The 16,128-nt window shown below is 41.8% G+C and overlaps 1 protein-coding gene across 4 annotated transcripts in view; it reads right to left on the bottom strand.

Annotated features, from left to right (window-relative positions):
- LOC129172790 (teashirt homolog 1-like) overlaps positions 1-16,128 on the bottom strand; it is a 150,397-nt gene that overhangs the window by 101,138 nt on the left and 33,131 nt on the right. Inside the window, exon 3 of one of the 4 annotated variants that reach the window (XM_054762841.1) lies at positions 8,315-8,364. The exons of the other annotated variants lie outside the window; for them this stretch is intronic. The gene's annotated coding sequence lies outside the window, so the exon portion shown is untranslated. The remainder of the gene's footprint in view (positions 1-8,314; positions 8,365-16,128) is intronic. 4 annotated transcript variants of the gene reach the window in all.

Below are 16,128 nucleotides of genomic sequence, written 5' to 3'. Positions count from 1 at the left end.
AATCCTACTGTTTTGACAAATTTGTCAGACATGGGGAGGTGTGAGGCGTAACTTGGACCTACACAAGTGTAGGTTGCTCCAGTATCGACCAACATTGGTATTTGTTTTCCTTCGATTTGAACTTGAACTACTGGTTCTTTTTTAGTTATAGATGTTACTATTGGCAGCTGACCTTCCCCTGCAGGATTCTCTGGGCACCCCTAATAACCATAATTTGGACCTCCCCACGGGTTGACTGGACCCGAATATGGCTGTTCTGAATTTGGACCTTGGCTCAATGGTTGTTGAGGTTGTTGATCTCCATAGCCTCCTTTGACCCAATTAGGCGCCGGCCATGGATTGGTTGGACAGTTCTGTCGATTGTGTCCTTGCTGTCCACATCCCCAACAGACTTTGGGAAGTACTTGCGGAGGGGTAGCTTGTTGTTGCGACCTCCTTCTTGATCCATCTTTTCGGCCCATCTGATATTGCCTTCCCCTTTGCGACGCTTGATTTGTTCTTGGTTGAGCATATACATTGATGACAGGTGGCGCTTGAACTGGTGGTACTGTTGTTGGCACTGGAGCTGGAGGTGGAGCTGGAGATGGCATTACGGGTGCCTCCACACTTGGCTTTGCATCCCCGACTAAGGCTTGAGCTTTCTTTTTGTTCTTGCTTAACAGTTCCCCAAGTTGCAACTGGGCAACCTTTCTTTGAACTTCTTGGTCTTGCTCTTTCAGCCGTTGTTCATCTCGTCTGTATTTTTCAATAGCATGTATCACATGCTCACAGAACTCCCTGTGTGACTTTGACGTCAGTCCCACAACATCCTCCAGTCTACTTTTTACTGGAGTTGGCATGGCTTCAACCACTGCTGTTCTGAATAGTGTGGTCATCAGTGGGCTATTTCCAACTTCTTCCTCAGTCTCTTGCTTCCACCGTTTGAGCTGACGGCTGATATACTCGGCAGGGTTCTCCGTTTCCGTAAGTGGCTGTCCCTTCAGGGCCTTGGGATCAATCTTGATCGGATACTCGCTTCGCAGTGTCCCCCACAAGTCTCTGCGATAAGGATTGAACTCAATACCATCCGCTTCAGGATTTTGCATCCATCGATGGCCACTTAGATATAGCACATTTTCCATTGTTGGTATCCCCAACACTCGTGCCCACACAGCCTTGATATCTCCAAGCGCCAGTATTTTACCCACTGTTTCTTCTTCAAACGCCCTTATCCATTTGCTGGCCCCCTCATGGATACCAGGCAGCCTGGCGATCAACCCCTCAAGATCAAGTGTTTGCCAAGGAATATACTGTCCCTGTGTTCCTTTTATTAATATTGGCAATTGATGAGCCGGATCGGTATACCTCTCTGGAGGGTGTATGCCAGGCCTGTATCTGAGATCATACTTTCTGTTTTCCTTGCCATTTGCAGCAAAGGTAAGACTTCCCCCTAAGACTTCTCTTTCTTCTGCCTCGTGGACTCCCTCTGGATAGCTTACTCTTCTTTTTACTGGTATAGCACTACTTACTCTTTCTACTGCTCCTTTTTTTTTTCTCTTCCTGTTTTTGTTCTGTAGCCGTATTTTGTACATATTTTTCATTAACATCATCTATCTCATCCTCAAGTTCTTGAATTATAGTCCTTTCCTTTTGTCTTTCTAAGTCCGAGTGCTCCAGGTTCAGCCAATATGAGTGTCCATCCTTTCTTGTCATCTCTTTAAGCGCTTGATCTTTTTCAGCATAACAATCCAGTACTTGTGACTTTTTTGGTTTTGCACCCTTCCTGTCTGTGCTGCAGTATTGTGGTGGATTTTTCAGCCTTCCAACTGGTGAAATAGGATCTTGTTTGTTGTCATCAAAATCAACATCTCCTGCAACTTCGACAGTTCCCGTAATAAAAGGATAAAGGCCAGACGGAGCCACTGCAGCGAACTGACTATTATCCTGCATGTTTTTGTCCATATTTCTGTTTTTTTATTTTAAATCCATCGTCGCCTTTAGCTTTAAACAGTTCACGATTCTTTTTCATTGTTTTTCGGAACATTTCACCTTCCTTTCTGAACAACTGTATAATTTCCAATTCCTTTTCTCTTTTCTGTTGTCTTTTGTTACTTTTGTCTTTGGGTTTATAGTCCTTTATTCGGACTTCCATGTCATCACACAAACTCACATCAAATGTTCCACTTTCAGGCCAACTTGGATTTAAGCTTTTAGTGCGTTTTGTCCACTTTTTAGAGACCTTCTCGATGTCATCCTTCCTTTTTGGGTATTTTAACCCTAAAATCGTTGTCGAAGGAATAGCCATTTTGAGTATTTCAACTTTCAAGACAGAAATTAAAATAAATGTTATTGTTTGTTCTGTCACAAAAATAAGTTATTTTGCAAAAGTATCTTAAACTCAGACTGCAATTTTATCACAATGTTATTTGATGAGTATTGTCTTTATTCACTTTCAAAATTAAGTCTTTATACACTAGCACACCACATTAAAATGTTTTAAACTTAAACACCAACATGACACTTTCCATAAATGCTGTACAGTTCAGAACCACAGCTTGCAGAAACTCTCCAATCTCATAACACAAAAAAAAAAAAATGGTGGAATATGGTCTATTATTAGTCAAAGAAAAAAGCATATTTAAGGAAATTGTATTTATTCTTGACGTAAATTAAGCATTTTCAAGCATAAAAATGGCTAAATGAATGAACTAAATGAAGTGAAATACAAATAGAAGGCAGAAGAAGCATTCTAATTGTGAATGTAGTATTCTACATTGGTCACTAGGTGTCGGTGTTCGGTGAGACAAGCCAGGCGTGATGATAGGGAACACATTTATTGTGACACACAAGCAGGAGTTCTATTTACATCTTAAATGGCTTATTTACTCTTATTATGTCTACTATTGTCAGGAAATGATGGTTTGTCATTGCGCTTTCAATATGTTTTGTGTCCATTATTCTATTTGATTTGACTAACTAACACGAGTTGCAGTGATATGTATTTCTGCTATGATACGCATTCACGTCACACAGACTTGCTATGATTATCTGCTCAAGGCTACAGGCCTCTTGTCTCCTGAACAAGACCTTCACTTGCTCACATCCAACAGCCTTGGACGTCTGGGCATATTAAGATAGCTTTAGCCTCTCAGTTTAGATTACCCCTCCCCTGGCATATGCATCTTTTCCTGTACAAGTTAAACAGTTTCTCTCAAAGCCGTAAGTTCTGGTTGTAATGATTTGTCTTGTTGCGTGCAAGTTTTTAGTACATTGTACGTCTCATTATTCTCAGAGAACTTGTCTTGTCTCTTGTCTATTTTGAAGCCAGCTGAAACGTCTTCCTTGACAGCTATAGTGGGTAATACGAGTGTCAAGCCATTTAAAGCTGCCATTACAATACACTGATGAGACAATAGCTACCGCGGGAAGTACGCTGTCCAGAAAACAAGAATGTATATATGTGTAGTATTAATACTGAATCCTACATTGCGGAAATTCATTTATCACGGTCAAGTCTGGAACCAATTAACCGCAATTAACGAGGGATTACTAAAACAGCATTGTATTTTTGCAGGTCTTTGACAGTGTGGAAAAATGTGAAAATGCAAACGTCATTTTCTTCAAATTTTCTCTTTAGCGACATATGGGTGTTGATGGGCTCTCCTGGCTGCGGTGAAAGCAAAGGTGACGTTGCAGTTTGACGTTATTGTTGCGGTCATCTGCCAGCTGTGTGGAAGATGGGCCGCGCCGTCACAGCGGATGATTTGAAAATATCTTCTAATAGCTTCCTGCAGAAGAATTTCCATTGCGAGCAGCGTTGGTGCAAAAGGTGACAACATCTCCTTGAAGGTTTAATACTGCAGGATCCACACCAGGTGGGGTGGGAAGTGGGGGAGGAGGGGGGGATTGTTCTCTCATTTGGCGACACGGAGCTCGTAATAAGATGTCTGGCTGCGCTGCCGTTCGGCCAGCTGCTGCTTTTCACTTCTCATCTAACTCCCTCTTGGCGGAGCATCTCCTGGCGTGTCGCTGGCAGTTTTAGCCCCATCTTTTATTTAGCTTTTTCATTACTAGTTGTTGCTATTGTGCCATCTTTTTTTGAACTCCATTATCATATCAATTATCATCACAGTCACACATCCTGATTTCCACTCGTAACGCATTTACATCAAGTTGATAATGCATCGCTGCCTCTGAATTATTTAGCCAACAACTTGAACCAGAAGTGGGGGTGATTCATATTTAAAACAGACACCTACTCTCTTAATGGCAGCTTCTGCGTAATCCTTGTGGAACCTTGACATACTGACGTATACGTGTACAAGTATGTACGCGAGTCTTTCTACTGCGGCCTATTTCAAAAACATCATATACCATAAAAACATTAAAAAATTTGGATATACTGTACCTCTTCTACCCGTACTTCTACTTTGTCAAAGCATGCACCCCTACAGTGATGCATGTGCTATTACAGTGGAACCTCGGTTAATGTCCGCCCCGGTTAGTCTGTTTTTCAGTTAACATCCAACATTTTTGCTAAAATGAAGCTAAAATTTTGCCTTGCCTTGCGTTCGCCCGCTTGTTTGATAGATACACTTTATCTCCAAGAGAAATTAGTCTCCAAGATTCTGTCCGGTTGGTTTACGCCTCCATCTTGGATCACGCACTCAAGAGGAAATCTTATAATGAGTAACACCAGGAATACAATTGCAAGGTTTATAGTGTGCCTTTCTGTGTACATATGCCATGTTACAACATGGACACCTGTGGCTTATAGACAAGTGCGGCCTGCATATGTACAAAAAAAAAATTCTTTTCAAATTTGGTCGGTGCGGATTATATTCAGGTGCGCTCAATTCTGGAATTTACAGTAAACCTGACAATCATTGAAATAGTCACTAATTGCAGCCTTAACAGGCAACAGATGGCATTTTACAACTCAACATGTTTTCTACCATGTTAAACACGAGTACTAAGGTTAGGTGTAGGTTATGCTAGCAATGCTTTGGACCAGGGGTCACCAACGTTTTTCCTCGTGAGAGCTACTTTTACAAAATGAAAATGGCCAAGAGCTACTCATTTTTGTAACATTTATTTTCAGAGCTTATTTTAAACCCAAACAAAGCGAATATGCTTGTTTTACCAGAACATGAACAAAATGCTGGTGTCCACAACTCACATGTTGTATTTCACAATGCATTTCTTTCTACTGTTCTTTCATTATTAACTGAAAACCTGAATAAAAAGCAGGCTTGAATGTGGTCGTGGGGGGCTACCTGGTGCCCGCGGGCACCACGTTGGTGACCCCTGCTTTGGACTATTGAGGGTAGCTAATCACAACAAAAGAAAGATGCTAGAGAAAATTCTAAGCCATTGATCGATAAGGTCGTGAGACAAAAGGAGTTTACGCCAAGTGTCCTACAAAGTGCTAACTTAGCAATTATACTACGAAGTTAGCAGAGTGACCCAGGGTGCACTTTGTATACTCGAAATAAATAATCATACAGTAATAAGGCTTTCTTCTTTTATTAAAACAAGCACGAAAAGGACCTTAGCTTCATTTCCTCAAACGTTTGGAGGATCCCTCACGCTGCACGAGCACCCCGTGGAGAATCGCTGGGCTTGTTTAATGAAGAGATCTCATTAAAACAAAAGGATGCAGTCGAGAATTAAGAGACGAGCGCGTTCAAAAAAGGAGTCGTCGAAGGCTAGCCGCATTCCTAATGAACACATTAATGACGTTCTCTACTCCTGAGAGAAGTCACCTCCTCTCTAGTCCTCAGCACCAGCGGAGTCATAATGCGAGCTCTCGTTTCAAAACACACACTATTTGTTTTGAATGTCTCTCTGGGGTGCCGCCGTAGACAAAAACCTGCAAAGTTTCCACGAGCAACGAAGCCCTAATGTGTTACATATTGCATCCATCTTTTAATTGTTGAAATGGAGGAGTTAATAGGTTCATTAGTCGCGTCTTTATGAAACGATAATAGCTGAAACACCTTGAATGGGTTTCGCTGTAGCAAATTATTCACACAATTTGATCAATATTATGCAGCACACGGGTCTATGATGAAATTGGTATTTGTGAGGATGCATTTAGATACAATTTGACAAGGGACTGTTTCAAGGAATGGATGTTTTGTAACTGAGGGCTATTTCCAGTCACCACTAAGTGGCACTGTGTGCAGTTAAGGCAGGTGACATGCGGGTGGGTCACCATCATACGCGATACAACCTTGTGGAGCAAAGTTATACAAAAAAAACAAATACAGTCGTCCCTCGCTATAGCGCGGTCGGAATATCATCCCGTCACTCACGGTTTTTCAAAAAATAATAAATGATTGCTGTTTTGTGGTTGACTACAGGCTATTATTAGTCAGAAAAATATCAAAAGACAAGTTATACGTAGTATTGTGGTCACTAAGCATCACCAATGTTAGGAAACATAACGTTAGATTACATCCAATGGAGACTGGCTGTTTCGCCAGCACAGCCGAGCCAACATGGCTGAAACTGAGTGAAAAAAGGGTTCTCTTCTCATTCTGTGTGGAAGTGGTAAAATTTTGGCTTGGTCCTTCTTTCCCACTCCGTTTGACACACTTTCTTAGGTTTAGAATAAGTAAACTGGAGAGAATAACTAGTTAGCTTGGTATGCTAGCGGCGGCCGATGGTTATGTCCCTGCAGTGATCTCGTAGCCTGCACAACGTGATGTAAACAGAATAATAGGAGTGTAAAGGGGGTGTTATTTAATGTCTAAAGGCTGTAATAATGTTAAAATCCGTATTTAGAAAGTCATGAACAGGTTTTCTTTGCTCCAACTACGAAAAGATTCCTATTTTGCGGAAATTCATTTATCGTGGTCGGGTCTGGAACCACCGCAACAAACAAGGGACGACTGCACTTGGAACCGGTCAATGTATGATGCTTGTACATGTAATCGAGTGTTATTTCCAGTCGCCACTAGGTGACACCGTGAGCCTCAAAGGCAAGTGGCATTCTGACGTCTTCGGGACAGGATCTCCGTCATACGAAAGAAGTTTTGTAAAAATCTGACCTAAAGGAACAAATCTCTTCAACTTTTGCAGCAAATTATCAATTAAAATTAGTGATATCACATTGGCCTGCGATTGGCTGCCGACCAGTCCAGGGTGTACCCCGCCGCTCACCCAAAATCAGCTGGGAAAGGCTCCAGCATACCCCCGCGACCCTAATGAGGACAAGCGGCATAGAAAATGAATGAATGAAAGGATTTCCCATGGGCCTACAGTCTACCACACATTTACACTACGAGCAGTTTGCATTCAATATGCACTGATATGCTGGAGATACTTTCATGTACAAAAATGAGGTTAAATAGCATTTTTGTTGTTTGAATCCTAAAATTATGGCAATTTAATATTGTCCATTTGACTAATAAATTCAGACAATAATCCAACAAATATCTGGAGGTTTTGATGAATGACCCTTGTGATTTTAAAGCTATTTCCAGTCCACCACTAGGTGACACTGCAGTGTTTTCAAGCAAACGGCACAGGGAAACACGATGACTTTTGTAAACCCGTGGAGCAAAGGTAAAGCCGTGTTTTTTGGCGAATCATCATCAAACTTTCACGTATTGGCGATTATGGCATCTTTCAAAGCGTTGATGACACATTGTAACAATGTGCATCACAAACACTTCATTCAATGATCCAATTACTCAACAACTATTCCGGTATTTGATTAATTATTTTTGGATTTCAAAATGTAAATATCCTCAGAATTCTGCCTCTCAGTTGTGAATGTTTCATCATTTCCTGCGTCATCCATGAAAGCAGACCTACAGTATTATCTTTGCGTTTTAGGCATAACAAGATATGCACACATCAGCTTTGACTTTGGAAACCCGGGATGGACAATTCTGCCTCTTTTCTGATCCGTTTTCAACTAAACCTCTAACCGTTTCCATTGATTTGGTCTGTCTCGGGCTGAACAGGTTTCTCGATTAATCCAAACTGCTGGCTTCATGTTAATCGAGTGCGAAAATAATCATCAGTTGCAGCGACTAATTGTCATTACTTTTAGAGTTTTAAGGGACAAAATGAAGCAAAACTTCCATTAGATGTCACCTCAGTTGTCATGTGTGACGACGAGCATTATTAGACTACAAATTATTTGTCTTGCCATGTTTGCGACAACACGGTTATTTATTTCCTCCTTGATCACTTGACCACACAGCCCGCTAGACAGTGACGGGCGTTCCCACCGGGACAACGGCGGGTTCCGTTAGACCCGACGCCAACCGCTTAAGCGCCGACTGGAGGCGAGTGCGACATGTCAAACAAAACGACGTACCGTGGCAGCTCGGCGACTTCTATCGGCCATACGGCGACGAGCGGCGGATGCTAAAATAAAGCACAAACAAGGTTTTTGATGTGAACGTCAGGACAGCTTTGGGGAATAACGCCGCTAACAAACCCTTCCCTTCTGGAAAACGATGACACAAGCATCTATTCTTAATTTATGCCACGAGTGACAAAAACCCACATGCGTCAAAGTCAGCGGCCGACTAATTAGGCGAGGACGCACTGACAACGATTTTACGTCTGTGCTGGAACGCAGAAAGCAAAAGGCGGGACGTGATGAGCAGCTAGCGCGCCTTAAAAGGCATTTGTAAGGGAAGTGGAAATGCGCTTTTCTACCATCGGGAATGACTTTTTGAAAGGACTCTTATGTTTGTTTGGCCTTTGCAATTGAAAGCCGGAACAAACATGCGCTATTTTTATGTTTTAGATGGCCGTTTTCCCCCATGATGCTTTTTTCCCTCCCTCTTGTCTAATTACCACAGAGGTCTTTTCCCCCCGAAGGAGACCGCATGCAACTCTAATTGCCTCCCTCATTAGTTATGTTTCCCCACCACGCACGGCGATACATTTTATCACTTAATTCTGTCACAGCGCCTCGTTATTGATGCGACCGCCGCTGCCAGGCCCATTTCTCAGCAAAATTAATTGACAAAGCGCTTAAAAATGTATCAGCATATCACCAGATTAGGGGACAAATTGATGCGATGAGAGAATCAATGGTGTGTCCATCAAGAGGGGGGCGAGGAGGCGGCGGCGGGACAAGAGTGACTTTCGCGGAAGGTGCGGTGATTTATGTTTTTATTTGGACGGCGGACATAAATCAACGTGAGTTACAAGAACACCGCAACCTCCCCTTGACAGTCGCACTACGCACATTTCACGACAGACTGGGGGGAAACGCAGTCGGAGTTTCTGTAAATGAATGAAGTGGAAATGATTAAATATTGGTTTTGTCGAAGACATGCTTTCTGTACTTATATGCCGAGTGTTAGCATATTAACTACAGGCTAACTGCATACATAGGTCTGCGCTATAGGCTAGCTAGCTCATTTCCACAATCTAACTGAAAGCCGTTCCTATACATTTTGTTGTCTTTCATGCCAAAAGTTTGATATTGGCGTGTTAACTACAGGCTAACTATACGTATCTTTGAGATATAGGTTAACTAGCTAATTCCCACAAGCTACAAACTACACACCATGTTTATATTGCTCTCTTTTCTGCAAACTGGCTGAAGCAAGCGCGCTAAGTACACGCTAACGCTATACAAACATTTGCGCTTTAGGTTAACTAGCTTATTTCCACAGGCCAAAAGGTTAATGCGAGCTAATTATGTGCATATCTTTGTGCTTTAGGCCAACTAGCTCATTTTAATGACATATATATATACACATTAATGTATTTTATGCTAACTAGTTGATGTTGGCATGCTAGTTGTGTACAAAACTGTTTTAGCAAGTAAGCGCCTTCTTTGTTAGCATGTTAATATTGTTGGCATTAGATTGAGTTGATTAACGTAAATAACCCAAATAAAAAATGTACAGAAAACAGATTTTTTCATTAAAAAAAACACTAATAATCATTGGTAATATGGAACAAAAGTAACACTAACAAAATTTTATATAAAATGTATCGTACATTGGGCTACTTTACCTAAAATATTCACATTTTAGGTGAAAAGTTTGCTTTGTCATTTAATTAAAAAAAAAAAAAAAAAAAAACAACAAAACACACACACACACACACACACACACACACACACACACACACACACACACACCAATACATTAACATCGTAGAAGACTGATGAAAAAAATGCTCGTGCAAATTTTGTGAGTTTCTTTTGTTCTGGTCCAAACAAAACAAAAAACAAGACATTTGCAGATGATGTTATTCACATAAGCTTTGCTTGTCTTTGTGTCGAAAACGGTATTTTGGGGGTTTCTGAAGGTCGCAACAAACATCAGGTCATCAGGTTGTCCCACCAAGTGAGGTGAAGAGTTTTAATAAGAACGCCTCTTCTGTGAGACCCTGTCAGCACGCGGCAGCTTTATACTTTTTAGGTTATGACCCGCCAGCTGAGAAAAAAGGTCCGTCTGGATGGTACGACCCCCCACCTTAACACAAGCCCACTCCCCCAGGTGTCAGCATTTCATCCATACGTGACAGAAGGCCCATCAGAAAGCATTGGCTTGACCTCCAATGTAACAACTCAACATGCACTCACAACAAATTGAGAGCAAAAACGAGCACAGTGTCACCCCCTCGGTGGCACCCACCCACGTTTTACAGCCTAGTCGAGGGGGCTGGTGTTGGGGGGGTGGGGGTGGGGTCCAAAGGCTCGTCTGGAGGAGCAAGCTTTAGAATTGCTCGGGCGCCGCCACTGTCATGTCTGTATAAACAGGCATTGATTTTTCTGTCCAGTCTCGCCACCTCGGCCATTTATTCTCAGCTTTAGCAGTCTGGGGGGGCGGGCGGGGGCTGGAAAAATTCTCTTACAGTCCACCCGGGGCCCTGGAGGATGGCGTGAGAGGATAGATTTCACCTGTGAACGAGGCGAGCGAGCACGGCCACTTAACAAGGGCAGTAGGTGTCAGCACAGGGTGGGACATGCGAGGTCACAATGGACCAGTAATGACACATTCTAGGGGGACACGTCAACTTGCCTCCATTACGTGAAAACTCGGAATGGACGTCATAATTAATTAACTCAGTTTGGTCAACTGACTGTTGATTAATAATGTCTTGAAGCATTCAGGTCAGAATGGAGCGCAGTACATGGCTGGAACCAGCAGAGGCACTGTTGAGTCAGTCTTAACAAGCTCGCTAGTTGAGCTGCAGCCTACTTCTCCAGCCAACATTAGGCACAGTTGTCCCTCGTTTATCACGCTTAATTTGTTCCAGACCTGACCGCGATAAGTGAATTTCCTTGAAATAGGATTCACTATTCATAAACTGAATGTTTTCATATTTAGAGCATAGAAAACCTGTTTGACTTTTTTTTCTGTTTATGACTTTCAAAATATGGATTTTAACATCATTAGAGCCCTATTGACATGAAATAACACCCCCACAGCCACCTTTACACTCCTATTAACCCTTTGTTTATATCCATTTCGCATCCTACAGGATGTCTGCAGGGACATAAGAGAGGGCTGTCACTAGCATAGCAAGCTAACTAGGTAGCCTCTTCAATTTACTTATTCTAAGTTTAAGAAAGTGTTTCAAACGGAGTGGGGAAGAAGGACAAAGAAGCCAAAAAACTTACCACTTCTACACGAAATAGGAAAACCTTCCCCCCCCCACTCGATCTCAGCAGGGCTCTGCTGGCTCAGTAGCTAGTCTCCATGCAGGTCATATCATCTAACGTCACGTCTCATAAGACTACTGATGCTCCGTGACCACAATGCTACGTATAATTTGGCTTTCAATATTTTTCACTATTTATTTTTACAAAACTCACGTACCACCGAGAGTTATAAACTATTAGCACCCACCACCACGGCGTCCGATTACACAAAACCTGCTGCACATGCTCATCAAGAAACACATGGAGTCAGCCCTTTTGGTTTGAAGGGGTCATTTTTCAAAAGTTTTGTTGTCTTTCGTTGTGCCTCCGGGGGTTGCACATCTCTGGAAAACCCAAGCAACACATTCAGACTGGTGTCAAGCCTAGGCTAGCATTACTAATAAAAACAACCAAATTCCACAAAATGAAGAAAAAAATGGGTATATTGTGAATCTATGTGGTGTAAGTAAAATCACGACATTTATTGGTGCCGCCATACCTGAGCTGTGGTGGTAAGATACGAGGAGCCACGAAGAACAGTAGTAAATGGTAAATAGTCTTTCACCTGTAGAGCGCTTCTGTTCCTGCACTGCTAGTACATTTACCTACTGATGACGCAGCATCAGGACCAACTGGGGGTTCAGTATCTTGCCCAAGGACGATCACAGGAGGATGGAGGATTGAACAGACAACCTTCAGGTGGGGAGACGACCACTGTACCACCTGAGCCATGCCGCCCCATGAATGACAGCAAGGCATCATGCCATCACATTTTTTGGCTGCTTTGGAAGCTATATGGACATTTCTTCTTCACAATTTGCGAGCTGTGCTTGTACTGTAATTGCACATTACTGCCACCTGCAGGAGTGGAGTGGAACCGCATCAACCTTGATTTAAAGACTTTGAATCCAACGTCACAATGAGCTAATGCATCTTCCGTACACTCCTTACAGGACTTAACTAGCCGCTAAGCTAGGAGGGAGACCGTGTTATTCTCTAGGTTTATATATATATATATATATATATATATATATATATATATATATATATATATATATATATATATATATATATATATATATATATATATACACACACACTATTTTTTTAAGGCTTTTTTGTCAGGAAAAAGTTTGGATTCAACAGCAGAAACAGTAAAACGGTGATTTTAAGTCGTAAGAAAGTGAGCTCCTCTGAGTTCCTGCGCAGAGTGACAGTAATGATAGCGTGTGAAGGTTAACTCGCGGAGGAACCCGGAGCACCGCCGCCGCCAAACAGGGAGGCAGGTTTGAAAAGCACTTATTAGTCAAAGTGGAGAAACGGCGGCGTATAATCAAATCACTCGGTATTACCTACAGCACCTGGCAAACCTGCAACCTTGACAGGAATGTTATTTTTACTGATACTCCAACTGCTTAGCAGGCTTTTCACAGAATGAAACCGAAAAGGAACACACAGCAAGCGTGTTGTGGGGCTGGTGGGAGGCATGCAAAAGAGCTATTATGAACAAACACTTGTTTTCGCCCCATTCTGCCCCGCGGTTAACTTGTTTGTGGAAAGCGGCCATGGAATTTTAATGAACGCCAGCGTGAGCGCATCTCGGGCCTGTGGCCACCGCCCGTCAGCCTGCACTTTTATTGGGAGCAAAAAGCAGCCATTCATCTGCTCCGTGATCAATCTGTAACATCTTTTAGGATGACCACAGCGCCTTTGATGCTTTATGACATCACATGGTTGCTTTAGATCGCCCCCGCCCCCTCCCATTTACATACAATGTTCAAGAAGTTGGAAATTGTAGGGGGGGAGAAAAAACCCCCTAAATGATTCTTGGTGGAGGAAGTCTATTTTAGAGGTGGAGAAGCTTATTTATCAATGATGCTGGAGAGAAAAAAGAACAAAAACAGACTTTTTATTTTTAAATGAAGCATTACGTTTAAAAAAAAAATTACATTTAAATAAAAAAGAATGTAAAAATTTGATGGGTAGTGTACGATTTTTTTTGACATATTGAATTTTATCAAGGACATGCAAACGTGCTGAAAATTACATTTGGATTAATGATATCTTTAACCAAAAAAAGCATTTAATTTTAAATAAAAAGAATACGAATAAAAAAATGTTTGTTTGCACTCATGGCAGTCAAGTCCAGCCAAAATCTATTTTATTATAAAACGGATTAAAATATAAATGATTAAATATTAATATTCATGATTCCGAATAAATGAAAGGGAATAATTTAAAGTACAGTCATGCATCTTTTCTTTTAATGCAGAATTATACATGTAAGAAATCTTATTTATCAATGATGCCGGGCCTTTACTGAGTAAAGTACAACCAAAAATTGATTTTTTTTTTTTTTTTAATAGTGTTAAAAAAAAAAAAAAACAGCAAGAATGTAAAAATGTGACGGGTACTATTTACATACATTTTTGCACTCGGGACATTCAAACATATTGGAAATTAAATCCAAATTTGTTTTATTTAAAAAAAAATACATAAAGCAACATTTAATTTTAAATAAAAAATAGGGATAAAGAAAAAAAGATTACATATTTTAATTTTTGCACTCATGGCAGTCAAGACCTAATTACAAGGTAAATGATTAAATATTAATATTCATACATCAGAATAAGACTCATCTTAAAGACATGCTTGAAATGTAGCCTCTTTAAGAAATCATATTTCTATTCGGCTTTTTCTAAATCCTTTTGCTCACCTCTTTGGCGTTCCCATGACCTGCACTCTAATCACGCTTTCACCGTCTTTTAAAAAAGCAAACATTGCCCATGTTTTCATAAATGTGATGACAAATGACACGCTGGCCCTTTAAATGCGCCGAAAGCCAATCAGTCTGTGATTTATGGCTTTAATGTCCAATCTCAAGTTCACATGTTGGACTAAATTGTCCAACGCGACTCTAATGAGCATCGCGAACGCTGCTAACCAGGATGAAAGCGACAGGATAAGAAAGCGAGGAGAGGCCCCAGCAATAAATATCCCTGGGCCGTGCGGCGCACACCATGCTAATTGCCTTCCCGAAAAAAGGCGGCTGCAGTAAATAATGAAATTTTAATTTCTGTCCTTGCCGTCGTATGAGACTTTCAAAGGAGTGTGCTGTGAGGTTGAGACCAGAGAAAGTGGAAGGAGGGAGTTCCTGACAGTGGAATATTTATCTGGCATCACATGAGCAATGGCAGAAAAGCATTTTAATTGGCTTGAAAAAAGGAAAATCTCGTTAAGTATGTCAAGAAATAAAATAACACATGGACATCCGTGTAAAACAAACTTTCACGCAGGATATTTGTTTGATATTACAGTCGGCCCTCGCAATATCACGGCTCGATTATCGCTCCCTCGCTGTGTCGCGGGTTTTCACAAAGGAATGAATAAGAATAAAGGATGGCTGTTTCGTGGTGGACTGTGGTCGAGCCATCCATCCATTTTCCTCCGCTTATCCGGGTCCGGGTTGCGGGGGCAGCAGCCTCCTCACCCTCTCTCTGAGGGTGAGTCCAGCCACCCTATGGAGGAAACTCATTTCAGCCGCTTGTATCTGCAAACTCCTTCTTTCGGTCACGACCCAAAGCTCGTGACCGACAAAGATCGACCGGCTCAGCTCTCTTCCGGGACTTCACCCTGGAGCCAGGCCCGGGCCCTGCCCGAAGAAGTCACATGGGATCTGTACCTCGTAGATCCACCACCTGCGGGGGCGAGCTTAAGGGTCCGGTTCAATGTGTTTTGGGTGGCGGTTGAGGGCGGGCACCTGGGCGTCCTGGTCTTCAGCGGCCAAATCTGGTTCTTGGGACTACGGTCCATTATTAGTCAAAACATACTGAAATGCAAGCGATATGTAGCATTCTGGTCACTAGGTGGCAGTAATGTTATGAAGACTGGCTGCTGAGCCAGCAGAGCTGAGCTGACATGCCATGGCTGAGATTGTGTAGGTATAAAAGTTTCCTCTCATTCCTTGTGGAAGTGGTAAGTTTTTGGGTTCTTTGTCCTTCTTCCCCCACTCTGTTTGAAACACTTTCTACGTTTAGAATAATTAAATTGGAGAGGCTAACTAGTTAGCTCGGTAGCTTGCTGTGCTAGCGGCAGCCGTCTCTTACAGTATATCCCTGCAGTGATCTCGTCGCCTGCACCATGTGATGTACAACACATTGAGACATTAGCTTACATTACATGACCTTACACTGCATGAAGCCATGAAGTTAGCCATGCCATGTCTGACAGAGTGTGGAAGTGGAAGTGAGGCTAACTGGTTAGCTGGCTAGCTAGCGGCCGTCGCGCAATATGTTTTAAACAATGAATAACAGGAGTGTAAAGGTGACTAAAAGGCGTGTCATTTCATGTTTACAGGGCTCTAATAATGTTAAAAAAAACATACTTTAGAAAGTCATCAAAAGAAACATGGGACAACTGTACTGCAAAAAAAAAAAAAAAAAAAAAAAACAATTTCTACTATCTGATTAAAGACGACTGAACAAAGATCAAAGTCAGTCAGCATTCCCCATATT

This window comes from Dunckerocampus dactyliophorus, chromosome 20 (genome assembly GCF_027744805.1).
Source record: "Dunckerocampus dactyliophorus isolate RoL2022-P2 chromosome 20, RoL_Ddac_1.1, whole genome shotgun sequence".
NCBI classification, from domain to species: domain Eukaryota; kingdom Metazoa; phylum Chordata; class Actinopteri; order Syngnathiformes; family Syngnathidae; genus Dunckerocampus; species Dunckerocampus dactyliophorus.
This window is presented reverse-complemented; position numbering and strand designations above follow the sequence as displayed.